General features: G+C 41.4%; 1 long non-coding RNA gene across 4 annotated transcripts in view; it reads left to right on the top strand.

Moving 5' to 3' along the window:
- LOC138144403 (uncharacterized) overlaps positions 1-26063 on the top strand; it is an 83457-nt gene that overhangs the window by 7134 nt on the left and 50260 nt on the right. For 2 of the 4 annotated variants that reach the window (XR_011163937.1, XR_011163938.1), the window contains exons 2-3: positions 3451-3510; positions 4216-4516. The exons of 1 other annotated variant lie outside the window; for it this stretch is intronic. This is a non-coding gene — a long non-coding RNA (uncharacterized lncRNA). Of the gene's footprint in view, positions 1-3450; positions 3511-3944; positions 4517-26063 lie in introns of those variants that run through there. One more of the 4 variants, XR_011163939.1, reaches the window with a different exon arrangement.

Genomic DNA, 26063 nt, shown 5'->3' with positions numbered 1-26063 from the left:
CAATCAGAGCTGCAACAGTGAGCGCATCATCCTGTTCTTCCCCAGTGATTTGCTTGCTGGTGCCATTGAGAGCAGTGCCACGGAGGAGAGCTGAGGCAGGACAACATAAGCCCTCCCCTGAAAATAAGCCCTCTGGTGCTTTTCTTTCCAAAAAAAACTAATAAGACAGTGTCTTATTATCGGGGAAACACGGTACTAGCAAGGGTGGCCAGGGATGGACATAGTGTCTTTAGGAAGGAAATAGGTTTCTAGGAATGCCCGAATATGAAAAGAGTAAAGAGGTGAGGTTTAGGTTAAATGATGGTTTCTTGGTGATAAAATGGGGATACAATGAACCAATTTACAAACATTTATTAAATTATGTTCATTAAATTTATTAAATTGTTTATTACATTTTAATTAAATTATGTACCATGTTATATGCTGGGGAAACAAACTGGCTTTCAAATATGGAAAAATGCACAATGGGAGATAGCAGAATGGGATCTGTAGATTTCCTGTTGCAGGGGTGAATGCTGGGACACTGGAATGGGAGGAGGCTGGGGAGTGGGAGGAGGGTTGGAGAGGGTCCTTCTCCACTAGGAATTAGAATCCACAGTCTGAGAGACTCGGCCCAGAATTTGACTGAGACCTAGCCTTATCTGAGCAGGCAGTGTTTCTGGTTTGTTTGTTTGCATTTGGGGATTCAACTCAAGAAGAACTGTGGGCCAGATTAGGGAGGCAGAATGAAGGCTAGATCTCAGTGGGCCCCTAGAGGCTGCCTGGTTAACACATAGATACTTCTGCTATCACTGATACCTACCTGGACCCCAGGAGAGGTGTGACTGAACTGGACTAAGGTTTGTGGAATTCTTTCCCCATGACCTCTTAAATTCTAAATCCAAAGGCCTTTTCTTGGTCCTCCTTCTTCTTGACCAGTCTACAACAGTTGATCCAGTTGACCACCCTCTTCTGGGTGCCCTCTCTTCCCTAGTTTTTTATGACTCCTTTTTCTCCTGGTTCTCCCCTCAGGAGGAGACCACTACTTATCATTCTGCTTTGCTTAATTATCATCCATATCCCATAACTTAATCTGGGTTGACCTACTAGACTTTGACTCAAACACTATTTACTTTTTTTCTAATCCATCTTGGTGACTTCATCAACCCCCATGATTTCAATGATCGTTCTTATTAAGATGACTTCCAGATTGGTGCATCCATTTCTTGCTTCTCTTCTGTCCTCTCATTCTGCATTTTCAGTTGTCTATTGGCTTTTTCCAACTTCTTCCTCCCAGAAACCCTTCCTTATCTCCATCTTTTCTATTTCTGTTGAGAACACCACCTTCCTTCTAGGTACCCATGTTCACAACCTTGGATTCATCATTGACTCTTCATTCTCACTCACCCAATCCCTCATGTCCAATCAGTGACACCAAGTCTTATTGATTCTATCTGCTCATCCTCCAACACATCTTGCTTCTTCCCTCTTCTTTCCACTCACACGATCACCACACTACAATCATCCAAGGGCAGACTTTCATCACCATTGCCTGGGATGGCATTGTAAAAAGGCTCCTAATGGGGCATATGGGGTGCTCAGGAGTACTAGGACCTCTGGCATGAGGTCTTGCCAAGCCTTTTCCAGGGCTGCTCATCCATATTTGGTGTCTACCTTCAACCAGTTCTCACCTGTGGCTCCAAGAAGCCTTTTATAATTCCCAACTTCCTTCAAGGCTGCTAAGAGCCACCTCCTACACGAGGCCTTTCCTCATTGTAGATTGGTAGAGATTTTCGTGAACATCATTTTACATACTCTTTGTATGTATTTTCTACTTTTTTATCTGTATACATATTATTTTCTCCCAAGAGAATATATGCTCCTGAGGGTAGGAACAATTTCATTTTTGTCTATGTAACATTAGTTACTTAGTATGTAATTACCTAGTATGGCATTTTGCATATGTGGTTGTTCAGTCATGTCCATCCCCATTTGGGGTTTTCTTGACAAAGATACAGGAGTGGTTTGTCATTTCTTTCTTTAATTCTACAGATGAGGAAACTGAGGTTGACAGGGTTAAGTGACTTGCCTAGGGCCACACAGCTAGTAAGTGTCTGAGGTTGGATTTTTAACTCAGGTCTTCCTGACTCCAGGCCCAGTGCTCTATCCACTGGGGCACTTAGCTGTTTTTCATAGAGTAAGTACTTAATACCTAGTTGTTGAATTAATGAATAAATGACTTATTGAGGTTAAAGGATATGCCTAAGGATGAATAAAGCTTAGATTTGAACTCAGGTTTTCTGACTCTCAGTCTACACTGCAGGGTCAGCAATGCTGCAAACAACAGTAATACTAACTGTAATAATAAATCCCTCAAAATCCATCTAATCTTTCCCATTATGGGAGAGGGGCACCACAAAGTAAAGGTGTGCCAGTCAGGGTGAAGTATATTGAGGACTCAGTGTATCCTAAGATTGCTGCTGCAGCTATGAGAGCCTGACAAGAACCCCCAAACATGGGTCATTCGGGGTCTGAAGATAGCCCTAACTGGGTCAGCACTCTATGTGATGTGACAAAGTCAGTGTGATGAAACTGCTCTCACAAATATGGCTGGCATCAGGTTTCAGAATTGAAACTGGCAAGAGGGGAGGGATACCTCAGAATGACCCAGAACTAGGTGTATATTAAAGCCTCTTGTTAAATTTTCAGTGTGAGCATTTACACCCCAGAAAATTGGCAAACACTACAAATCAGGGCTAGATTTATTATTTTGCTGATTGTCTAGACTTAAAGGGAAGGAGAAAATATTAATAATGCAGGTTAAATTTAAATGTGCTATCCATTTCTGGAGGGCAGGTTGTTAAACATTTACTTTGTCTATACCCTACCTGCTGGAAATTCTTTAGTGCAGATGGTGTTAACCACTAATGCAGCCAAACCATGAGTATACTTCAGTCCATTACAAGATTGAAAATTTGAATGCAGGGGCGGCCAGGTGGCTCATCGAGTAAGAGCACCAGCTCCAGTGTCGGGATGACCTGGGGATCAAATCTGGGCTCCAATACTCAGCACCACACCCAGAAATAACTGGCCGTGTAACCTTCAACGAGTTACTTAACCCCTATTGCTTTAAAAAAAAAGAAAATATGAATGCTTGTATTCTACACCAGTAATATATCATAACAAAATTGGAAACAAAGCTTACCAGGTAGAGGCAAGGGCTTCCCGCTGCTTCTTGTCAAAGATGGTGATTATTAATCCTGAGGTCCAAGTTATACAACAATAGATTGCAGATGGATTTAGGGCAAGCTTAAGAAATAGTCTCATTCTTAAAACGAGATTAGATGAGATAAGAACAGAAATCAAGTAGCGATTTAAATCTGAAGAACCTAAGGGCACTGAAAATGTACACTTGATTTGAACTTCATTTAATAATGAAATATTTTTGCTTGTTCGGTTGTTTTCATTTAGGGTTTTCTTGGCAGAGATACTGGAGTGATTTGCCATTTCCTTCTCCAGTTCACTTTACAGGTAAGGAAACTGAGGCAAATAGCATTAAGTGATTTGCCCAGGGTGACATAGCTAGTAAGTGTCTGAGGTCAGATTTTAATTCAAGTTTTCTTGACCTCAGGCCTGTCATTCTATCTGCTGTGCTAATCTAAAAAAAAAAAAATAAAACACAAGGGATAACCCTATTTAGAATGGAATTTTAAAAAGCTTTTTCTGAGTTTAATAGCATGGACTCAACCAACAGACCAAATATACTAAGATGTAATGATTTAAGAAAGCAGGTATCTGCTATTCTTAATTAATCAACAAGCATTTATGTGCTAGGAACTGTGCTAATAATAGCTAGCATTTAATATATTGCTTCAGAGTTTGCATGTGCCTTACAAATATTTTTTTTCTCCTCACAACAACCTTAGGAGGTAGGTGCTATTATTATTATTATTACCATTTTACAGATGAGGAAACTGAGGCAAAGAGCAGTTAAGTGACTTGTCCAGGGTCACATGGCTGGTTAAGTGTTTGAGGTGAAATTTGAATTCAGGGCTTCCTGACTCGAGTCCAGTATTTTGCCCACTGAACCCAGCTGCTAAGTGGGACCATTATGGATGGATGCATACATTCTCTCACAAAATTTGCCAGAGGATATAAACAACATTTTGGGATCTGCACATAACAGTATATGCTGCTGCTATTGGTTTGGTTATTGTTGTTTGTCCTTTTTTAAAGAGGACCAATGATATCATGGGGTGATGTCTTGACTCACATGTGAATTGGATTTAAGTGAGGCAGAGTTGCACAAGGTTGCCAGCCTCACTCTCTTCCAGTGTCATTGAAGTCCAGTGGCAGGAAAAAATTCAAGACAACTGGTGCTGACTGAGGATGCAGTGGATGACCAAGTTCTAAGGACTCCATAGTGCCTGCTTCAGAAAACTTCATGGCCATTGGAACTGTTCTCATCTGCCCCTTCTACTGGGGGACATCTTCACATACCGTGTTTCCCCAATAATAAGACCTATCCCGAAAATAAGCCCTCCCCTTACTGTGTAAGATTCCTCTAAAATAAGCCCTCCCCCGAAAATAAGCCCTATTGAGATTGCTACTGTAGTGAAGGTGACCCCCTGCGCTACACGCTACATTATGGTACCCTCTGTATGCACCGTCCCCTCCCCCCCCGTGAAATGCACGCCGCGCTCCGAGCTGCATCCAATCAGAGCTGCAGCAGTGAGTGCGTCATCCTGTTCTTCCCCGTGATTTGCTTATTGAATAAAGGTACATTTTTTTGTTCACATTTACCTGTTTATTAAAATTGCTGTCAATGTTCATTAAAATAAGCCCTCCCCTGAAAATAAGCCCTCTGGTGTTTTTCTGTCCAAAAAAAAAATAATAAGACAGTGTCTTATTATCGGGGAAACACGGTACTTGGGGTGGACACCCTCCTAACTCACTGACAGACTTGAGACCTGTTAGTTACCCTCAGCCTGGTTCAGTCCATCTCTTGAGATGGTTTTACCCTGGTGGGGCCACTGTGCGTGCTGCACCACCTTCTTGGAGCCACAGGTCAGAGTTGAGTTCCAGGTAGACACCAAAGGTGGATGAGCAGGCTTGGAAAGGCTTGGCAAGTTCTTATACCAGAGGTTCTAGTCCTCCTTGAATGCCCTAAATGCCCCAGTCTGGTAAGGGCCATTGGAAGAAAATGGAGGCATCTAAGTGGTTCAGTGGCCTGGAGACAGGAAGACCTGAGTTCAAGTCTGGCCCCAGACACTTAATAGCTATGTGACCCTGGGAAAGTCACTTAACCTGTTTGCTTTAATCCTCTAGAAAAGGAAATGGAAAACCATTCCAGTATCTTTGCCAAGAAAACCCCAGGGCCAATATTGACACACTATGGTCCACTGGGTCAGAAAGAATTGGACACAACTGAATAACAACAAAAAAGTCGGAAGAAAGGTAGAGTGATCTTGCAGTATTCCTGAAGATAGACATTGCAAATCACCATGGCAGAAGCAGCCTGAGAAAACCACTAAAGATCTTGGGAAATTACCTTTGGAAGATAACATTAAAATCTAGCCAGTACGCTCAGGAGAAACTGGAACACCAGATTGCCTGATTAAAGGTAAGGAAAAAAAGAAATGTAAAATAGAATACAAAACTCCAAAGTATATCAGAAATTCTTGACATATTTAATCAGCAATTGAAAGTAAAATACAAAAGGTTAAGGAATACCAGAGTATTAAAGGTTAACCCAAAGGTTAAGAAATACAATAAGAACAAAATAAAACATTCAAAATCTATTAAAAATTTGGGGCAGGGTAGGGAAGGGGATAAGCATTTAATGTCTACCATATGCCAGGCACTATGCTAAGCATTATACAAATATTATCTTGTAATGAATACTGAGATATAACAGGACAGCTAGACCAATTATGATTTGATAGGAGTGTTTATTAACTGGCCAGGGCTGCTTCTCAGACCGAAAGACAGCATCGAGCTTTCTGTTAGACATAATTTTATAGACAATGTGATTGCTAGCAACAGAATATGTTTCTAAGGGGTTAGCATTGTGTCTATTGAAGCAATACATTCTCAGTATTATTCTTATTGAAGCAAAGCATTCTCAGTATTATTCCCATTGAAGCAAAGCATTCTCAGTATTATTCCTATTGAAACAAAGCCTTAGTATTATTTCTACTGAAGCAAAACAGACCTGAATCCATGGGAATCTGTGGCATGTTTCTAGCAACACAGGTGAAACATTTCTTTACTATTGGAGCCTATTAGGTAGTTTCCAAGGAACCTAGTATGGGTCCCCTCTAGCAGGTCTGAGGGGGCTTTGGTGTATAATTTCTGGTGGGCACTTCAATCTCATTTGATCCTCACTAGCAACCCTGAGAGAGAAAAAAAAACACAATTATTATACCCATTTTACAGATGAGGAAACTGAGGCAGAGAGAGGTTAAGTGACTTGCCCAGGGTCAGATAGATAGTAAATGTCTGAGGTCAAATTTGAACTCAGGTCTTCCTGACTCCAGACCAGGAGCTCTATTCAATGCACCACCTAGCTGCCTTGTGAGGGAAACACACTTAAACATACTGTCCAATGATTGACTAAGAGAAGAGAGAGAAAATAATATTAATTTTTCTCCAGAGGAATTCTGCAAAACTAAAGTACTCCAAAAGGGAGAGTTATAAATGAAAAATCTCTCCAATGAGCCCTAGAAAAATACAGAGGACTCCCAAATAGGTCTTAGAGGGCTCCCCAATATGATGAACTTCTCCTTCCTTCCCTCTCCCATAGCATATATAGGCTCTGGCTGGGCTCTCTCTCCCAAACCCTAATCTTCCTGGCAACTTTCGTGTGAAAAGAAGGAAATACTCTGCCCTAAGCCTCCTTGCCACCAAGCTACCATGTGGTTATGAACACATGGTGGTACTACTTTTTCTGTTTCTTTTATATTGATTATTTCTTGATCTTAGGGATGGAAAGGACCAGATTATGGCTTTCTGAGCTTTGAAAGGCCAGAGGAACCACAAGATATCAAGGAACTGGTCTTCATAGCAGTGTTTGTTGGTAACTACACAAGTCTCTGGGTTGGCTTCCCACCCAGTGAGTCAACTCAATGAGAAGCTAGTTTTTTTGGCAGGTGGTGGTGGGAGCAGGGAAAAAAGGAAGCAATTGGGGTTTAGTAACTTGCCCAGGGTCACCTACTTAGTAAGTGTCTAAGGACACATTTGAACTCAGGAAGAGTCTTCCTGACTCTAGGCCTAGCACAATATCTACTTTGCCACACTGATTATAGATAGCTTTTCCAAGGAATTTATCTGAGAAAAGGAGGATGATAACTAATGAACACTGTAGGATGTAGTGAAGGTTTTTCAAGACTTGGGCATGGTTGTAGGCAGCAGGGAAAAGAGCCAGTGATTAGGGAAAGATTGAAGATTACAGAAATAGTGGGGGTGGGGACAATCTGCTGGAGAAGGCGGGAGTGGATAGGATCACAGGCGAATAGATGTAGAGGGGTTGACCTGGATAAGCAGAAGCCCATCTCATCATCAGACACCAGAGTGAAGGGAGAGATGGTAGAGGACAATGTTAGAAGGATACAAGATGAGAAAGAGATGAGAAAAGGAATTTATCAGTGAATGGCTTAATTTTTTTCAGTAAAGTGTGAGCTGAGGTCCTCAGCATGCAGTCATGGGAAAATTAAACAAAGAAAAGGTTTGGAATGCTTTATGTGAGGAGAGTGATAGGGAGTCAATTAGGAAGGAGTAGTAAGGGCACAGGTGAGATCAGCTGCATCAATTTATGGTAGGCCCAGCTGTCATGGTTTATTGTTTCCTCCAATTGTGTTCAGTAGCGTGTGATAAATGAAGAGGGTCATCATAAAATGATGAGGTTTAGGGTTAGGTGTGCTCCAGACCCCAAAATACCAAAACACCGGGTCTAGCTGAATGAATTCAACTCAAGTCTTCTCTCAGCCAAAGAAAAGCAAAGTTTATCAAAAATTTGCCATATTGGGTAGACTATTTTTTTAAAGCAATTGGGGTTAAGTAACTTGCTCAAGGTTACACGGCCAGTTTTTTTGTGTGGGTGTTAAGTATCTGAGGCTGGAACCGATCCTGGGTCCTCCTGACCGGCGCCCTTACTCACTGTGCCACCTAGCCAGCTGCCCCTTGGGTAGACTCTAAAGGAGCCTTGGTATCTGTAAGGCTTGCATTGGAAAATTCTATGGTGCTTTCACACCATGTGGAAGCAAGATGGGGTCTTATTTACACAAAGTGTGGGAGGAATGTAGGGGTGGTCTAGAGGAGGAATTTGGGGAGGGTCTTCAGAAGGAGTCAGATGAGGTTAGACTCCAGTAATGAGTTTGGGGAAGGTCTTCAGGAGAAGTCAATGAGGTCAGACTCCAGTAAAGGAGTGATTAAGGGTGGGAAGTTGCTGGAGGCTACCTGAGACTACAGACTATGGTGGGCTAGGTCAGTTCAAGGGTGTGACAGATTTGGGTATAGATCTTTTGGGAGGATCCAGGGTGGGAAGTTGCTGGACAAACGAGGGCTAAAGGTCTGGGCAGAGCCACAGTGAAAAGCTTATGGCTTCAGACAAATGCCTCAGTGGGAAGATTCTAGGAGAGCTCAAGGGGGTTCCCGGAGCCTGTACCTCATCACTAAAGAGGCAGATTGTAGGAGTAATCCAGAGGTGATGTTTGGCCAAGCATGAACCAAACAAAATAGGGCAAGGGATTCAATAGTAGGGGATAGGGTTGAGTTGAACCGATTCACCAAGGGGTCAAAAATAGAAAAGAAGAGTGTAGATAGAACAGGGTTGAGGATCCTTAGAGAATAGTGAAGGATGGAAGACTTGGAAGTTCACAATGTGGATGAAACTAGTAGTAGTAGTAGTAGTAGTAGTAGTGTAGGACATTAAGGATCAAGACAAGATCCCTGAGATTAAAATTGGAAGTGGATTTTATTACTTCGGTACTGCTGGGGTCACAAATCAGACCGTGAATTGGCATGAACAATATGCTGGTTTTTAAAGAGATTACAATAGTCAGGTTATGTAAGCTGAAACTACAATCAGTGATTTGTCAGTGTGTATTTGAATTTTCCCCTGCCTGAGAAGTTTTTCCTAGGCTGAGGTACAGGGTACCCAGAATGGGTGGAGATGGGGAACACCTGGTGGGGGGGGAGGCAGGGGATGGGAAAGAATGGAGCAGGGATTTTACCCTAGGCTGAAACCCCCACCCAAGGATCAATTAGGAGAGGGAAGGGTGGAGTTTGTGCTGAAATTCCTGTTTACAGATCAATTGGGGGTAGGGAAGGGTGAAGTTATGCTAAAATGCCTGCTTACAGATCAATTAAGGGAATGGAAGGTGGGGTTGTTGCTTACAGATCAGTTAGGGGAATGGAAGGTGTAGTTGTGCTCAACATTCCCTACTTTTCTTTGTAGGTATGTAGGTTCTTTGACATGACTGAAGCCACATCATCCAGGTTATCCAATTCTGTTCCTAAAGGATGGTATCGGGGGTCCCTGACAATTGGCAATTTAACATAGGGACTTCCTATAATCAAGGCCATAGTATCAAGGAAGAGGAGGGAGCCACATTTTTACATTGGTCCTCTATCTGAATTTCTCCAGGAAAGAAGCTGTTCCAATAGAGGTCAGGTCTGGATTCTTGGGAAAGCTGTCTGCATTTGATGCCCTCTTTTTCAGATTCCAAGGCTCAGGGAGTGATCCTTAGGTGACTAGAGTTCAAATTATAATATAAGAGCTCCCAGAAACACAATTTTACATATAAAGGTCCAGTTTTCTAGCCATGCAAGACTAGGTTCAAACAAATAGTTTATTTTTCTTAGCCACACAGGGCTAGGCTCAGTTAATACAATGAGGTTTTTCTCACAATTTTACAAAATGACATAATTACATTGTCAGGTACATGTCACCAAGATGACCAAGAAAACTTACATACAAACTATACAAGAATCATAATTAACATAAAATTCCTTGTATCCCAGTGACCTATTTCATTTAAGCAACACTTTTAAATCCCAGATGCCTCATGTAGCGTAGTTACAGAATCTAAAAAGGAGTTTTGCTTCTCCAGTTCAGATTTGGAGATGACCAGATAATTTTGACTTAATATAAATTAGTACAATTACTTAAGATTAGTGCAATATTTTGAAACCACAGAGAATTTTCAGTTTATTTATTCTTTGCTATTTCTACCTTTCCTAAATCCTGTACCTGGTATAGGAGTCCTTTAAAATATGAAAAACCTTTTTAAAAATTGATTTCATCTGCCCTTTGTAAAATTATCATACATATGCATTAACAACAAATTAACATTAGATTCACCCTTACCACTATCTTATACAATCCTTGTGCTAAAATCCAAAATCCATACCTCTGATCTTATTCTTGAAATGGACAAATGAAATGGACATGACAGCAAAGCCAATTATAATTTGATAGGAGTGTTTATTAACCTTGGTGACTGCTTCCCCAGTAGGGAAGACAGCACTGAGTTTTCTGAAAGGTATACTTTTATAGAGCTAGGTGTTGCCAATCAACAAAATGTGGTTCCAAGGGGGGGGGGTTACCATTTCTAGTAAAGTCTTGGGTACCTAACAAGAACAGATTTGTATCTGGGCTAACAAGAACAGACTTGTATCTGGGGTATGTTCGTAGCAACACAGGTGAAATGTTCCCTCTCTATTATGGCCTATTAGGTGGTTTCCAGGGACCCTGGTAGGGGTCCCCTTCTAGCAGGTTGCAACTGGGAGGGGGCTTTGGTGTATAATTTCTGATGGGTACTTCATTCCCCCCTTTTCTTGTTCATAGTTGAAACTCGGACTCAACTGAGTCCAGGGGACTGTTCTCTTGCACTAGGGCTTTGGTACCCACTGCTGCTGATCCTGCCATACCAAGACCAACTAGGATAGGGACTAAAATGGGAGCTGCCAGCAAAAAGGTGTTCCTGCATACAAGCAGTCAGAAGTTAAGCTCGGGTCTGAGGCTACCAGAGTGCTGCCCGAGTCTTGCAGGGGTGATGGTAATGGGTGAAATAGGGGGGCCATCCGGGGTTTGATCACCACCAGGAGGTGGGTTGAGGACTGGGTTGGGACCGATGGGAGTAAGATCCCTTGGCACCAGAGTTTGTTGAATAGTGAACAAAGCCCCGGGGTCCCTTCCTGTGACATAAAACCTGATTCCACAAGGTGTGCCCGTTTTCCAATCCTGTTTGGTCCAATCCTAAACCCTGATGACAACTGGGTTACATGACTTAAGGGTATTACAATGAAATGAAATGTGGTGGTCATGGCTGCCACCGGAGACCCAGTCAGCAATGGTTACACAATCCCAATTGGCACAGTGATATTTCCCTTGTCCCCCACAATCGGGGAACCCATGCTCAGGGCAGACATATGACTGGGTTGACCAAAGGCTGCTTTTCTGACCATGTCTCCACAAGCAGCACCATTGGTCCCCACAGAATACATGCCTGTATAGGGAAACAACATGAATCTGGGGCACAGTGATCAAAGAAAAAGGGTGGGCTGGCCATGAGTCAGATTTTTGAAATTAGAGTCCCATCAATTGTCTCAGTAAAAGTTCAAGAGTACAAGGTGAGAGCATAGGAGTTGGAACCGGCCAAAGGCAGGAATGCCAGGAACAGGAGCATCAGGACAGTCTCTTAATCTTCAGTTGTAAATCACCGGTTGGTTCTGTTACTCACAGGTCTGGTTTGTCGGGAGGAGCTATCACCTTGATGTGTGAGGGGTGGATCCAGGCTTTTCTTCCAGCCACCTTAACAGCAGAGTGGTCTGATACACCTCTTGGACTGTGTCCTGGATGTCTTGGAGAGCTTGGAGGGACTTGAGAAGTAAATCATTAACAATCATTCATAACAGCATTCACCACCTGAAGTATAATAGGAGGTGGGGTGCCAAACAGAATTTCAAAAAGGGGAATGAATTTTTACACATATGCATTCAGTTACAAATGTGAACACTTGCTTAGATGATGGAATAACTACAAATTTAGATTAAAACAGCAAGTTCTTTTCTGCTTTACAATTTATTACATCAATTCAGCAAGAAACATGTCTTGAAAATGGAGATTTTAACGGGTCTCTTAAAATCACACTAGAGATTTTAAAAATTTCTTCTAAAAATATCTTCCTTCTTCAAAACAATTTCAAGATTTATAAATGATCACTAAACTTTTATGAAGGAAGTTAGTTGAAAACTTTTAAATGATCTTAAGCAGTTTGCATAACTTTCTGTACATGTTTATTTCTAGATGAGAAATAATATTAGATCTTCCAATAAGCTAACATTAAAGAGGCTCATATCTTTTACTGATTACTTGCTCTGAGCAAAGAAACCTGTTATAGAAGGAAAGGCAGGGACATGTGACATTCCAAATATGCCAGGAGAAAACATCCTTGGCTCTGTGTAAATTCAGGTACAGTTACAGATATTCTATCTCATGCAGCATCTGTTCCATCTCATACCTAGACTCAGGAATAGGTGGAAAACATTCCTTTTCAAAGGAACCTCATGGGTAAACTGAGCCAGGAGGGATCCTATCCCAGACAGAGGCTAAGATTGTCCCTTCGGCTGTTACCAAATGCAGACTTCCACCTGTTGACAGTACAGGATCACATTCCTCTGAGTAGCTAGTGGCATTTTCTCTCAGATGCTGATTTAATGCAGACTATACCCAAATTCAGATTCAAAATAAAATTTAGTTATGGTCCCAAGTGCTTTTTACTTTAAACAACAAGCTTCACCAATGACAGCTTAGAGCCAGTTATACTTACTTCTATTCTCATGGGGCTGCAATAAGCAATAAAAATGTATCAAATCTTAAAATATAAGGAATTCCTTTTACCATCCTTCTAAAATATAAAAGCCAATTTATAGAAATCCTTTTTGATCTTTGCAACTTCTTAACAAGTTAGATTTATTTAAAAACTACATGACTGAAACAAGTTCCTTTCTCAGGCAGAATGACTTTGTCTGGAAATAGTTACTAGGGGATTTGACAATTTTACAACATAAGGAAAATTTATATGAATTATAAGCAGGAGAGATTGCTCTGAATGGGCAGAACTAATCAGACAAGTTTTTATTCAGTTAGTTTTCTCTTTTCCACATACAATAATCAATGAACAATTTTAGGTTTTAGCATTAAAACAGTAATCCAAAATAGCTTAGTTAACAATCTTACAAGTTTTCTTCTAAATAGCAGATATACATATTACAAATTAGGGTTAAAGTAACACTACTGGTCTTACACAATATTTTTTCTCATGTTTTACAATATACAGTGTAGAAATACAACAATAATATAAACTGCAAGATGACATCAATTGCATTTCCAAATTTCATATAAGAATGATTGATCTTACCAAGTGAAGAGGCTAGTTGACTTTTGACCTCATTTTCTCCTCTCTTTTTCTCATCTCCCCACTTTACAGATGAATTGAGACTCAGGGTTAAATGATCTATTTTAGGTCACACAACCAGTTAGTGCTGAGTTTGGTCTCACTGACAAGCTTAAACCTCTATAAATGCTTCCTAGTAGTAGACCATGGTTATGGGGTGGTTGATTTGGGAGAAAAAAGGGCACTGCTCAATTGGGGAGTGCCAGCAGATTTTTAGCCTGGAGCATTGAGGAGAGGGTTTGGGAAACTTCAGGCTCTGCATACTTAGAGGGATGGGCTTCAGGGTACCTGGGGATCTAAAACTATTGCTGGTGGGAGCTAGGTCAAGTACCCTTTTGCTAAACTATTTAGGCTGTGGAAAGAATATAATTTTAGGTTGAATAGCTCAGATCTAACACACACTTTAGTAGCTCAGATGTATCCCAGGCTTAGTATATGGGATAATAATTAACTTGTATTTGTACCTTTGCTTCACAAGCTTCCTTTCCCTTGTCTAACTTTTCCCATGTCATTCAGAAAAATATTCTATTCAGGGATTTAACCTTTCAGGTAGGCAGATGACAAACCCATGTAGCTCCTATGTAGCTACCGTACCTTCCCCCCTTTTTCTTTTGGAGGAGGTTAACTCAAATCAACTTCACTGTAGCCCTAGCTCAGTTATAGCCAGGACAACAGGGAGAAAAAAATCTTAATGGCTCAAGCCTCTTACTGTCTCCTCAGCTCCATCAGAGCTGGATGACAGGGGAGGGCTCCATAGCCCTAGCTAAGAAGAATTGGAACCACAGGAAAGAGAATCTTAGCAGTTGTAACTTGTCACTGTGGCACTAGTCTGGTCAGAATTGTATCACAGTGAGAAGGCACCATAGTTTAGCCTTGTCAGAGGTAGGGCTACAGGGAGGAGAATCTTAGTGGACTTTTCTTTTTGACCTTTTACCAAGTAAACTTTTCTTAGGTGTTCATTCCTTTTAAAATTTCAGATCAACTTCAAGACTTCAAGAGAAACTGTTTCTCATACAACATATATAATACAACTGTTTACCAGTAACAATCATGGTTTTAGTTTTGAACTTTGAAATAAAAACAATTGAATAACCAATCTGGTGACCTTAAATTCCAATTTTTGTAGGTAAACTATAATTTTTCTTGGTGCCAAATAGTAACCAGAATGAATTCAATTACCTGGATCTATATTCCCAATGATGTTGCACAGTTCTCTTTCTGTGACCCAGGAAAGGGTTAAGTGTTAGTTCTATTTCAAAGTGCAGCTTGGAAACCTTTGATCATTGAAGTGACCCCTTTTCCCTTAGAAAGATTTTAGGGGAGAAATTTCCCATTCTCCCTCTGTCCATTTGTCCTTCTACTTCGAGAACTTTGGCTGGAGTTCAAGGAGTGGAAGGAGAAATGGTTTTCTGCCAACAGCCATTCCTCAAGAGATTATTAATCTCTCTAGGGCTGGTACAGCATTCTTTTGGCTGCTTTTTTTGAATCTTACAGGATGGTAGATTTAGAAATTTCTTTACACAATCCCACAGACAGGATATATACAAAACAACACAATATACAGAATATACTCCAGCAGGGTTTTTGTATCTCTATTGGTCCCTTGCCCTGAGCCTGGTCCGCTCAAGAAAGCAATACAAGCCTGGGGCTGAGGAATGTCACTGGGCAGCCACCCCCTAGAATCGAATTGCTTTCCCTGGCTCTGGTCCAGCTGTCTTTTAATTAAGGTTACAGAGAGAGAAAAAAATTCAGCAAAACCTAGTGACAGACACACAACACATAAATAAAGGATTAAAGCTACAGCAACAATTAAAGTTACAGCAACACTTAATAAAAAAAAGCAGGTAAAGACAAAAGTTAAGGTTATAGCAACATCTAGTAACAAATATACAAAATACATAAACCTAAAAAACCCCAGGCAATTAGAATAGACAATTAAAATTAATACATAAAGAAAAGGCACTCCTGACCTTGGAGGCCAGTAGGGGCTGTAACGCCATGTCCAGCTTAGCCTCCTACTCTACCTGGGACCCAGGCATGTCTCTCAGTGATCACCCCCTAGGCATTTTTACACTTCATGAGTACTCACCTAAAAGAACCCTCTTGGATAGAATTGAAAGAATTTGGGAAGGACTCAGGTTTCTGGTCTGCTCAGGAAAGCAATTCGAGCCCTGGGCGGAGGAACATCTCTTGGTGGCCACACCCCTAGGGTGAATTGCTTTCCCGGCCCTCCAGGGAGCCTGGTCCAGCTGTCAATACAAAGCCAAAGGCTGTCTCAGTGGAACCTCCAAGTGAAATGGACATGACAGCAAAGCCAATTATAATTTGATATGAGTGTTTATTAACCTTGGTGACTGCCTCCCCAGTAGGGAAGACAGCACTGAGTCTTCTGAAAGGTATACTTTTATAGAGCTAGGTGTTGCTAATCAATAAAATGTGGTTCCAAGGTGGGGGGGGGGGTACCATTTCTAGTAAAGTCTTGGGTACCTAACAAGAACAGACTTGTATCTGGGGTATGTTTCTAGCAACACAGGTGAAACATTCCCTCTCTATTATGGCCTATTAGGTAGTTTCCAGGGATCCTGGTAGGGGTCCCCTTCTAGCAGGTTGCAACTGGGAGGGGGCTTTGGTGTATAATTTCTGATGGGCACTTCATTCCCAAACATGCTCAAATCATGAATTCACATAATAGGAAATTTTTAAGGCCAATTTTATACATCTGTGTTTAATCCTAGGTGTCATCTGGCCTGATCCTGTTGCTCTCCTCAAACTTCACTATCCTGGTCAATCAGGCATCTATTTCATTATTTTTTTGCCTTATTACTAATCATCTCCTTCTTTGAAGGATGTTATCTCTGTATTTATTCATTTATTTGGCCCTGTATATTGCTTCTCAGTGAATTTGCTATAGAATAAAAAGAGGGACAATGTCATAAACCTTGCCAGAAGGAAAACTTCCTTAGCCTTGTTTGATTCCAGGCATGAGCCATCTCCGCTAGTCATTCAGGTTGTCACCAGGTGCTGAAAGCAAGGCTTAGGCATAAATAGGTGGGAGGTTTCCTTTTCAGAAAGAAAAGGCACAATTGGGAAAGTCAGAGAGATCCCCCTTGGCCGTGTCTGAGGTTATCCCCAAACTTTTCCAAGCACAGACATCCACCTTGAAGAGTTTGCAGCCTGAAGCCTCTGCCATCCCATTATCAGCTTTTATGACGACTCCTGTAATCAAGGCTTAGAAAAATAGTAAAATTTACAGTCCCTCAAATTATTAAATAGCAAATAAATATGGACTAGTGTCCTTCAGATAGGGTCATCTAAAATTTGATTGAGCTATTAATTACAAACTCAAGTTACAAATCTTTCTGCCTTCCCAAAACTTCCTCATGCTCTCTCAACATACTTCTAAAACTGATATCAACTATTTGGAAACAGGAGGGGCTGGATGAACCCCATTTGTCTCCTAACCTTCTCATCTGCTTTGTTCAGCTTTTCATAAATAGACTTTAAAGACAGTTTGAATTAACCTGGTGTTAAAAATGGTATCTTTCTTTTCTCTCAACTAAAGTAACTCTAATTAACCTAAATATCAGGTAACCAAGTACCCCATCATTCCAAGCACCCGATCATTCCCCCCCTTAAACAGCTGGGACCCAAAATCATTTGGGTAGATCTGTCTCTGTTTCATATGGGGCTAGGTCTGTAGCCAGTGGCTAAAACATGGCTGAAGCCAGGTCCAGGGACAAGTCCTAACCCCCCTTTTCCCCCTCTTTTTTTGGGGGGGAGTTTAAGACCTTGCCCACAAATTGTTTCCTGGAACACCTAAGCTCTTATTTCCATATTCTAGGTTTTACAAAACTTAGAAGAGGATTCACATGGTCTTTTCTTCACATATTTACCAATAAGTAGTTTTTCCCAAGCATGCTATTGTAAATACTTGATTTATGAATTGAAACTTAGGAAATAAAAACTTAAAAGTGAATGATTTCTTAAATTACAACATTTCAGAATATCATAACTGATACTCTGACATGGTCAGAGTATTTCATCCACCATCATTTTCTTTTTCCTGCGACAGTATAATTCTTAATTTAACAGCATTTAGAGTATGAGAAACTGCTTCTATTATAACATTCATAATATCAGTTTACCAGTAACAATTATGATGTACTTAAATTTAAACTTTAAACCAAAATCAAGTAATTACCAATCTAGTGATCTTAATTTAGTAATTTCCAAATTGCTTTGCACAGAAAATTGTTCATCCCATAGTCATTGACACAAACCTCACACCTAAGAAAGGTTTCACTTAAGGTTGACAAACATAATAATTATAAAATAAACCTTCAAATATGGAAATTACCCAAAACTCATTTGGTATAAAAATGCTTCTAATATAAATTTCCCAAGACATTGTATATTCACATACATCCAGGTTAACATATATATATATATATACATATACATATATATATATATATATCCCTAGATGACTCAACAGCTTCAGAATAGTAATGAGAAAATTGTTTTTAACATCAGGGTTCATAATTTTTCCAAATTACATAATTTAACCAAAATTTTAAATGAAATATCAACATTTTTATTGCTGTTTTAACCCAAATATAAGTTTTAAATTAACAAATTTTATAACATAAAAACCCAATACACATGCAATACAAAATTCAGATTAAAAAAAAATAACTATAATACTATTCCTACTTAAAAAATGTTTCTTAAATTCACTTAGCTAAATAGACTTTTAGAAACACAATCCAGTCTCAGAAAGATGGCAACAAAATAACAATGTATATCACATGACTTATACAATAATTGACTTTATCAGCTCTGGCATGGATTCAAAGTTAGAGAGATACCAAATATGCCAGTCATTGTATTTTACAATCAAGTGTTTCACAAATGCTATTAATTTTCCTTTTTCAAATTCAAGGAAGAAGTCAAGCTGAAATAGCAAAAAATTTCTTTCTTTTAAGCAATCCCCATATCCTAAAAAAACTTCTGTTTTTTTTAAGCAATCCCAATATCCTATTTCCAATTTCTTAATGATTAATTCTCAGAATTTGCGAAGATATTTTGTAAAGAAATTATAAATTTCCCAAATTAAAAATTTCAAATTATTACAACAGGGAGAATTTTGGTGGACTTTTTGAAATTGAGCTTTGAATTTGCCAATCTGAAAGATCCACACTTAATTGGCTTTAATTGGTCAGGCAGGAGATCTAGCCTGCCTGCTTCTTTGATTGGAGGAGAGGGATTTCCAAAGAGGGGCCCACCTCCACACCTTCCCAATGCTCACTGAGGAGGGGAAGGACCAGCACAGTAAAAAGTTTTTTGCCCCTCCCCCGCCTTTGAGTTTTTGGAGGACTCCGGAGAGTCTGGAGTCTCTGTCCCAGGGAAGGCCCCTAGAAGTGTTAGGGTCCCAGACAGGCCGGGTAGAAGGAAACACTCTCTTGACCTCTTCTCGCCTTTCCTCCAATGACCCACCCTCAGGGCCCAGCACAGCTTTTCTGGCTTCCTATTTAATTCTATCTCGCTCTTCAGTGGTGAGTAGAGTGGTTAAGAGCTGTTGACAGTCCTCCCATGTGGAATGATGTTTTTGGAAGACGGACTCAAGGAGGTTAATAAGAGCCTGAGGTTTTTCTGAAAAAGGGGGATTTTGAGTTTTCCAATTGTAAATATGTGAAGTGGAGAAGGGAACATATACTAGGAAGGGGGCTCCCTCTAGGTTCATGGATTCCCTGAGGGGAAGGATGGCTGAAGCAGAAGAGGGTTCTTCTGGGGGCTGATAGTTTGTCCCAGTCCGGGTATGGGGGGGGGTCTAAAGGGGACTTGGGGAGGTTGGAGGCTCCCAGGAGTCAGAAGAAGAGGCAGAAGGAGGGGACGAGGGTTGTAAGGTGGGGGGGAATTATGCTCCTCAATATGATCTGGCTTTTTGCAGAAGGTTTTGTCTTAGGAGTATCCGAGAGCAGGTGGGCCACTAGGATTTGGATGCCCCTTTGGAAAGAACAGTTCCTAAGCCAGGGAGGGTGATAGGTGACAAGATCTAGCCAGACATCAATATAAGGGAACTGATCTGGATGTCCTGCATTCCCTGTGACCACCCGCCACACTGATTGGATGATTTGCTTGTTGAAACTTCCCTGAGGGGGCCAGTCTGCCCCAAATATGGGCCACCCATTCATACAATAAGAAATGAGTTTCCTCTTCTTCAGGGGACCCCTTCAATCTGTCCTGTCCTGATAGGCTACTCTAAAATGGCTTAGTATGCAACCCAGGGGAATTTTTGATGTACTGGCTGAACTTCCCTTGTTCTAGGATGAAAAGACAGACAAACAGTTTAGTCTTATATAACAAATATGTCTTCCCAGTGGAAATCAGAAAAGCTCCCTTGGAGGTGCTCATCTGATAGCCACTCGAATTACCTGTTTTGCAGAATAAAAAACGGGGAGGCTTTAAGAGAATGAGCTCAAGATAAAACTTCACGAACACATGAAACATACAGACCAACAATAGTCCCTAGTTGCTTGTTTGCTTCCCGGAGATTCTGAACAGGAAACAAATGAGCTCAAGTGAGCATAGGACACATAAAAAGCATACAAACATTAACCAGAATACTGATGGGCAAGAGGCTTTGATGTCTCAAAGCTTCGCTGGGAGGAAATGGAAATGGCTACGTCTAGCCCTCCGTCCTCCAGGAAACAGAACAGAATTTTAACCAGAACAGATTTTTACTCACTCCCAAACTGGAGGTCCTGGATCCACGAAAGACCGAATGAGGAGCAAGTTGAAGTTGGGAGGCAGATGCCATCTTTCCTTCCTTGAGACCTGGGGCCTTGGAATGTCATCAGGGGCTAGCCCCACTAGGGATCAGGACAAGCAGATGCCTACCTCCTGGGGCACGAGAGCTCTTCTTATTCGGGCATCTTTGTGGTGCCACGGAACACAGAAGATCTTGCTGGGGCCTCCAATTATGTAAGGCATAAAGGAGTGAGATAGAAGATCCCTGAGATTAAAATTGGAAGTGGATTTTATTACCTCGGGACTGCTGGGGTCACATACCCAGATCAGACAGTGAATTGGCATGAACAATATGCCAGTTTTAAAAAAGATTACAATAGTCAGGTTATGTAAGCTGAAACTACAATCAATGATTTGTCAGTGTATATTTGAATTTTTAAATTTAAGTTTTTCCTTAGGCTGAGGGACAGGGAACCCAGAATGGGTGGAGATGGGGAACACCCAGTAGGGGAATTAGGGGAGGGAAGGGTGGAGTTGTGCTGAAATTCCTGCTTACAGATCAATTAGGGGAATGGAAGGAGTGGCCAGGTATCGCAGTGAGTAAGAGCACTGGCGACCTGGGGATCAAATCCAGGGCTCAGACACTTAACACCCACCCAGAAACACCTGGCCGTATAACCTTGAGCAAGTTACTTAACCCCAATTGCTTAGGGGCAGCCAGGTGGCTCAGCAAGTAAGAGCACTGCCTCCAGTGTTGGGATGACCTGGGGATCAAATCCGGGCTCAGATACTTAGCACCACACCCAGAAATAACTGGCTGTGTAACCTTGAGCAAGTTACTTAACCCCAATTGCTTAAAAAAAAAAAAGGGAATGGAAGGTGGGGTTGTGCTCAACATTACTGCTACTGCTACTACTATTACTATTACTACTACTGTTGCTATTATTGCTACTGTTACTATTTCTACTGTTACTACTACTACTACTACTACTACTACTACTACTAACTACCACTATTACTACTACTGCATTCCAATAAATCTGAGGCCTGGCTAAAGTGTTATATATTGCTACCCTTAAAAGGGATAACTGATCAGTATCAGCCTTATGACCCTGGCCTTCTTTGCTTCCACATGAACAGCATCCCTAGCATTGTAGAGCATGATCTATCACAGGCACTGCTGTGCTTTCTGGCATGATGAGCCTTAGGATTAACCAGCATAGAAGGTGTAGGCAGTCAGGAGTTGAAGGCACACCTACCCAGACTCCAAGATTCAAGAAAGTCAGTGTGGTAGAGCAGAAAAAAGTATTATGTTTAGGATCAAAAGACTTCAGGTCAAATTTTGTCTCTGTTACTTCCTCCCTGTGTGTTTTTGGGAAAATCAATCTGCCTCTCTGAGACTTAGTTTCCTCCTCTGTAAAACAAGAAGTTTGGGCCAGGTGATCTTTTTTTTCTCCCCCTTGGAGGCAAATTGGGTTAAGTTAGGATCACATACAAAGTAGATGTCTGAGGCTGGATTTTAACTCAGCTCCTCCTAACTTCAGGGTCAGTGCTCTATCCACTGAGCCATCTAACTGACCATACCATGTGATCTTTGAGGTGCTTCCTAGTTTTAAAATTCCACTAATTATTGCAATATAGGGTCATTGGTTTTTTCAGATGTGCCAAATGATTTGTGATGCAAGGCTGCCCAGTGGACTGAGCAGGAGAGAAGAAGCAAAGAAACCCAGTTTTCCTCCTGACCTGACCCCTACCTTGCTGCACAGGCCCTCAGACAATTCATTTAATCTCCTTATGTCCCAGTTTCCTGGCCTTAAACTGGGTCAGCTCCAACAGGGCCCTGCAATGAAGCCAACCACAGGTTGAGTGCAGGGCTGCCATAAACTTGAGTGATAAAAGCTGACGTTGTCTCAGGCAGGGAAGGTTCTGGCACCTGTGTGTGGCAGTGCCTTTCTTTTTTCCATCCAGACATTGGCCTTCTCTTCAGCCTGGCAGCTGAAGAAGTGATTTCTTTTTATAACCCTGCAAACCCAGATCTGTGGATGCAGACCTGGATGAGAGCCAGAGGCTGGGCTTCAAAACTGGTGACTGACATTCCTATTTCTCTTTCTCCGTGTATAGGGTACAAGGCAGTGTCAGCAACAGCCTATCACCAATCAATCAACAAGTATTTATTTATTAAGTCCCTCCTAGGTACCAGGCACAATTCTAGGTGGTGGGGACCCAAAGACAAAAATTTAAAAAATTCTTGCTCCCTATCCAGAGAGACAACTTGTACATGAAATGCTACATAGATATAGATGTATAGAGATGCAAAGTAATTTGGGGGAGGGAATCACTGACATCTGAGGGACTTTTGAAGGTGGCTAAAGGCTCAAAGAGATGGAAATGAGGAAGGGCTGCATCCCAGGTTTAGGGGGAAGCCTGTGCAGAGCTCCCAGAAATGGGAGATGGAAGTGTTGTTGCCTGTGAGGAAGCATGAGATCTGGGCCAGTATGGCTGGAATGTAGAGTGAGTGAAAGCGAGTAATGTATAATAAGTCTGGAAAGGTTGTGAAGAGCTTTAAATGCCAAATGGAAGAATTTTCATTTCTATGAAAAATATAAAAGGATCATAGATTTAGAGGTATTAAAAAACCTCAGAGAGCATCTAGTTCTGGGGTGGGGAACTCAGTCAAAGGGCCACACTTGAGGACCTAGAGGTTCAGATGTGACCTCAAGGCCACAGGTTCCCCATTCCTGATCTAGTCCAATCTAGTTGTCATTTTACAAACAGGAGACCTGAGGTTGAAGCAGCTTAAATGATTTGTTCCAGGTCCCATGTAACAGAGACAGGGTTTGAACCCAGGCCCTTTGATTCTGGAGACAATATTTTTTTCTACTGCAGCATGCTACTTTCCATATTCTTCCCTTACCCTACCCTTTATATAAATTACATAATAATCTATGCATTTTTGTTCCTCACCCTTTTTTAAAGAAAACTATCAATATATGCTTTCTTGAATTTTGCAAATTCAGGCTACCACAGATTTTTAAACAATACTGTGTTATGCAATGGAAAGGAATGATAACCGTTCCCTTCAAGAGCTCACTCCAAGTCTGCTTCATACTCCTCTCCCTGTCTTTCTTTACAATGCGGGTTATTTATGTGAATCATAAAACGCTGGGAGCTTTTTTCTATCCCTCAGGTGTGGTATGCATTTGTTCTGAATCGTAAGTAAACTTGGCATTTGATGGGGGGGAACCAAATGTGTACAGGATGAAGATGTACACCTGAAGGAATGTGATATATTGGGAGCTGTCCAGTTAACCCGTCAGCCCTTTTCAGTTTTAATAAGCCCGGTGCCCATGCAGATCTAAAAACCCATGTTTGTTTATACAATCCTCCCTCCCGGTATCTCCTGCCCTCCTTCATATGCTCCTGTGGAGAGAGGCTGGGGGATCCTTGCAGAATTCTGAAGAGTTTGGGATTCCAGTTGCTCACAGCATCTTTCCTGAGGGTTCTTCCTGGGACACCCTGCAGTGGTCCAGCTGATAGGGGAGCCTGGTTACAAGTGAAGTAGGAAAGAATTTGTCCTTACCTTAGCTCCTGCTCCCTCATGGAAGCTTGGGGGCAGGCAGCCGTATACCCAATACCTCGGACCTTCAGTGACTAGATTCATAGTCCAATACAATACCCAGAACTCTAAGGGAACTTTGAATCAATTTAGGAATAAGACAATCAAGGCTCAGATGAGCAAAGTTCAAGGGATGTAGGAGCAGAGGGAATAGTTGTTTTTTTTTTCCCCCGCCAAGTCACTTGACTCCTAATCTAATCTAGTCTTTGACTTCTCCTCATGGACTTAGAACTTGAAGGGCCTGCAGTGGTCATGGAGTGTAGTCCCTTCATTTTTCAGATGAGGACTCTGAAGCACAGTCAAGTTAAGTCACTTTCTCTAGGTCCAGCAGTGAGTTGGAGCTGGCTTTTACCAGATGAATTGTTCATTTTTTACTGTGAGCATTCAGACCTCAGAAATCAGCAAATGCTACAAATTAGAGCTTTATTTATTGCTCTGTGGGTTGCCTAGACCTAAGAAAGTGATGGAGAAAATGATAATGGTGTAGATTAAACTTAAAGGTGCACCTACATTCTTTGAGAGCTGGTTGTTACATATTTACACCCTTGTGTAGGTCACACAGGTATTAAGTGATAAGGCTGGTAGTCAAAGCCAGATCCTTGACCTTCAAACTTAAGCACTCTTTTCACTGTAGCCCTCTATTTTTTTTGCTCCCATTCTGAATTACTTCAGGGTAAGATTGCTGAGTATGTACTTCTTATTAGCCATGCAATGAAAATTGTTGACTAGAGTAGAATGCAAGGCCCTTATGGTTAGAAACTACTGTTTGTTCAGTGCTTGGAATCAGTAATTCAGTCTTGTCTGACTCTATGTCTCCCCAAAGACTGTGTCTGTCTGTGGGGTTTTCCTAGCAAAGATACTGTCATGCTTTGCCATTTCATTCTCCAGTGTGTCCCTATTTTACAGATGAAGAACTGAGGCAAATAGGGGTTAAGTGACTTGCCTAGGGTCACACAGCTAGTAAGTGTCTGAGGCCAAATTTGAACTTAAATCTTGACTCCAGGTCCAGTGCTCTATCCAGTGTATCAATTAGCTGTTTCTGCCTGGAACATAGTAGGTACTGAAAAAATCCTTGTTGAATTAAATAATATCTTATTTCTCTAATGTTTCGCTATTAGAGCATCTTTACATTTTTATCTTTCTCATGACAACCATGTAAAACAAGCACAGAGTATGTTATCCCCATTTTCACAGATCAGAAAGCTAAGACTGAGAATCCAAGGGACATGACCAGGGTCACAAGATAAGTATTAGGATTCAAACTCAGCTCTTCTGGCTTCTCCACATCACTGCCTGAGAATGTCTTACCTGGAGCAAGTAGTTGAGATTTCTATTTGAAAACATCGGTCACCTCCTTTTTTCTCCTTATTCCCTAAAGGGCCCCGCATGTCACAGTAACAAGAAAAACAGGATCTGCAGTCCAGAAGTCTCGCAGTGCAGACAAACCCTTGCTGTTGGCTGTGTCCCACCCCAGCAGTATTGGGCTCTGGGTGGGATGGGTGGCAGCAGGGTAATTTCTCTCTGGTGAGCCTGAGTGCAGAAAGGCAGGCAGACAAAACAGGATTATGACCCGGTGGAGAACTCCAATCTTGCAGAATATAACTTGGTTGAAGGAAGGTAATGGTTATAGAGAGAGCAGTCTGGCTATTGGAACAGAGCAATTGGTTTTGAGCAAAGGTAGCAGTCAAGCCTGAAGCCAAAGAAGCTATAAATAGCAACAATCTAGGAAATAGGGATCATTCGGTTTCCAGCTACTGGGTGCCAGCCCTGGGGAGGTAAAAGGTGTTTGTTTTTTTCCAGTGTCCTTTCTATTATTGTAGGTTTTTCTCATGATGGCTTATCATCCTCTCCTGTGAGAGAGAAAAGCATCAGATAAACTCATGCACATTGGGCAAGCCTCTGAGCCTCGGTTTCCCTATTTTAACACCTGTTCTGGGCTTACTTCCTCAACCTGATCTTTAACTGGCATGTGGAGTCCCAAGATAGGCTGCTTCTATGATTCTAGGAGTAAGCCTATGAATGGCTATTCACTTAGGGGCCCCTACCAGTATGCTTCCCCTTAGTAATCAGCCAGTAGATGCAGTTCTTTAGCAAAGGCATTTAACTCAAATAGTATAGCTAGAACAATAGTTACAAAGTATTTTTAAAAATCTGGAGCAAAAAAAGTGTAATTCCAAAAATACGCATAGAGTCTGGAGGTGGGGAGGGGAGTTTGAGGGGATATAGTAGGTGTAAATTTAAAGAAGGGTAGTGATGCC

Source organism: Petaurus breviceps, unplaced genomic scaffold, assembly GCF_028583685.1.
Source record: "Petaurus breviceps papuanus isolate PSGF00001 unplaced genomic scaffold, PetGlider_PUasm1.0 90700, whole genome shotgun sequence".
NCBI lineage: Eukaryota > Metazoa > Chordata > Mammalia > Diprotodontia > Petauridae > Petaurus > Petaurus breviceps.
The sequence above is the reverse complement of the archived record's forward strand: the minus strand, read 5'-3'. Positions and strand labels throughout refer to the sequence as shown.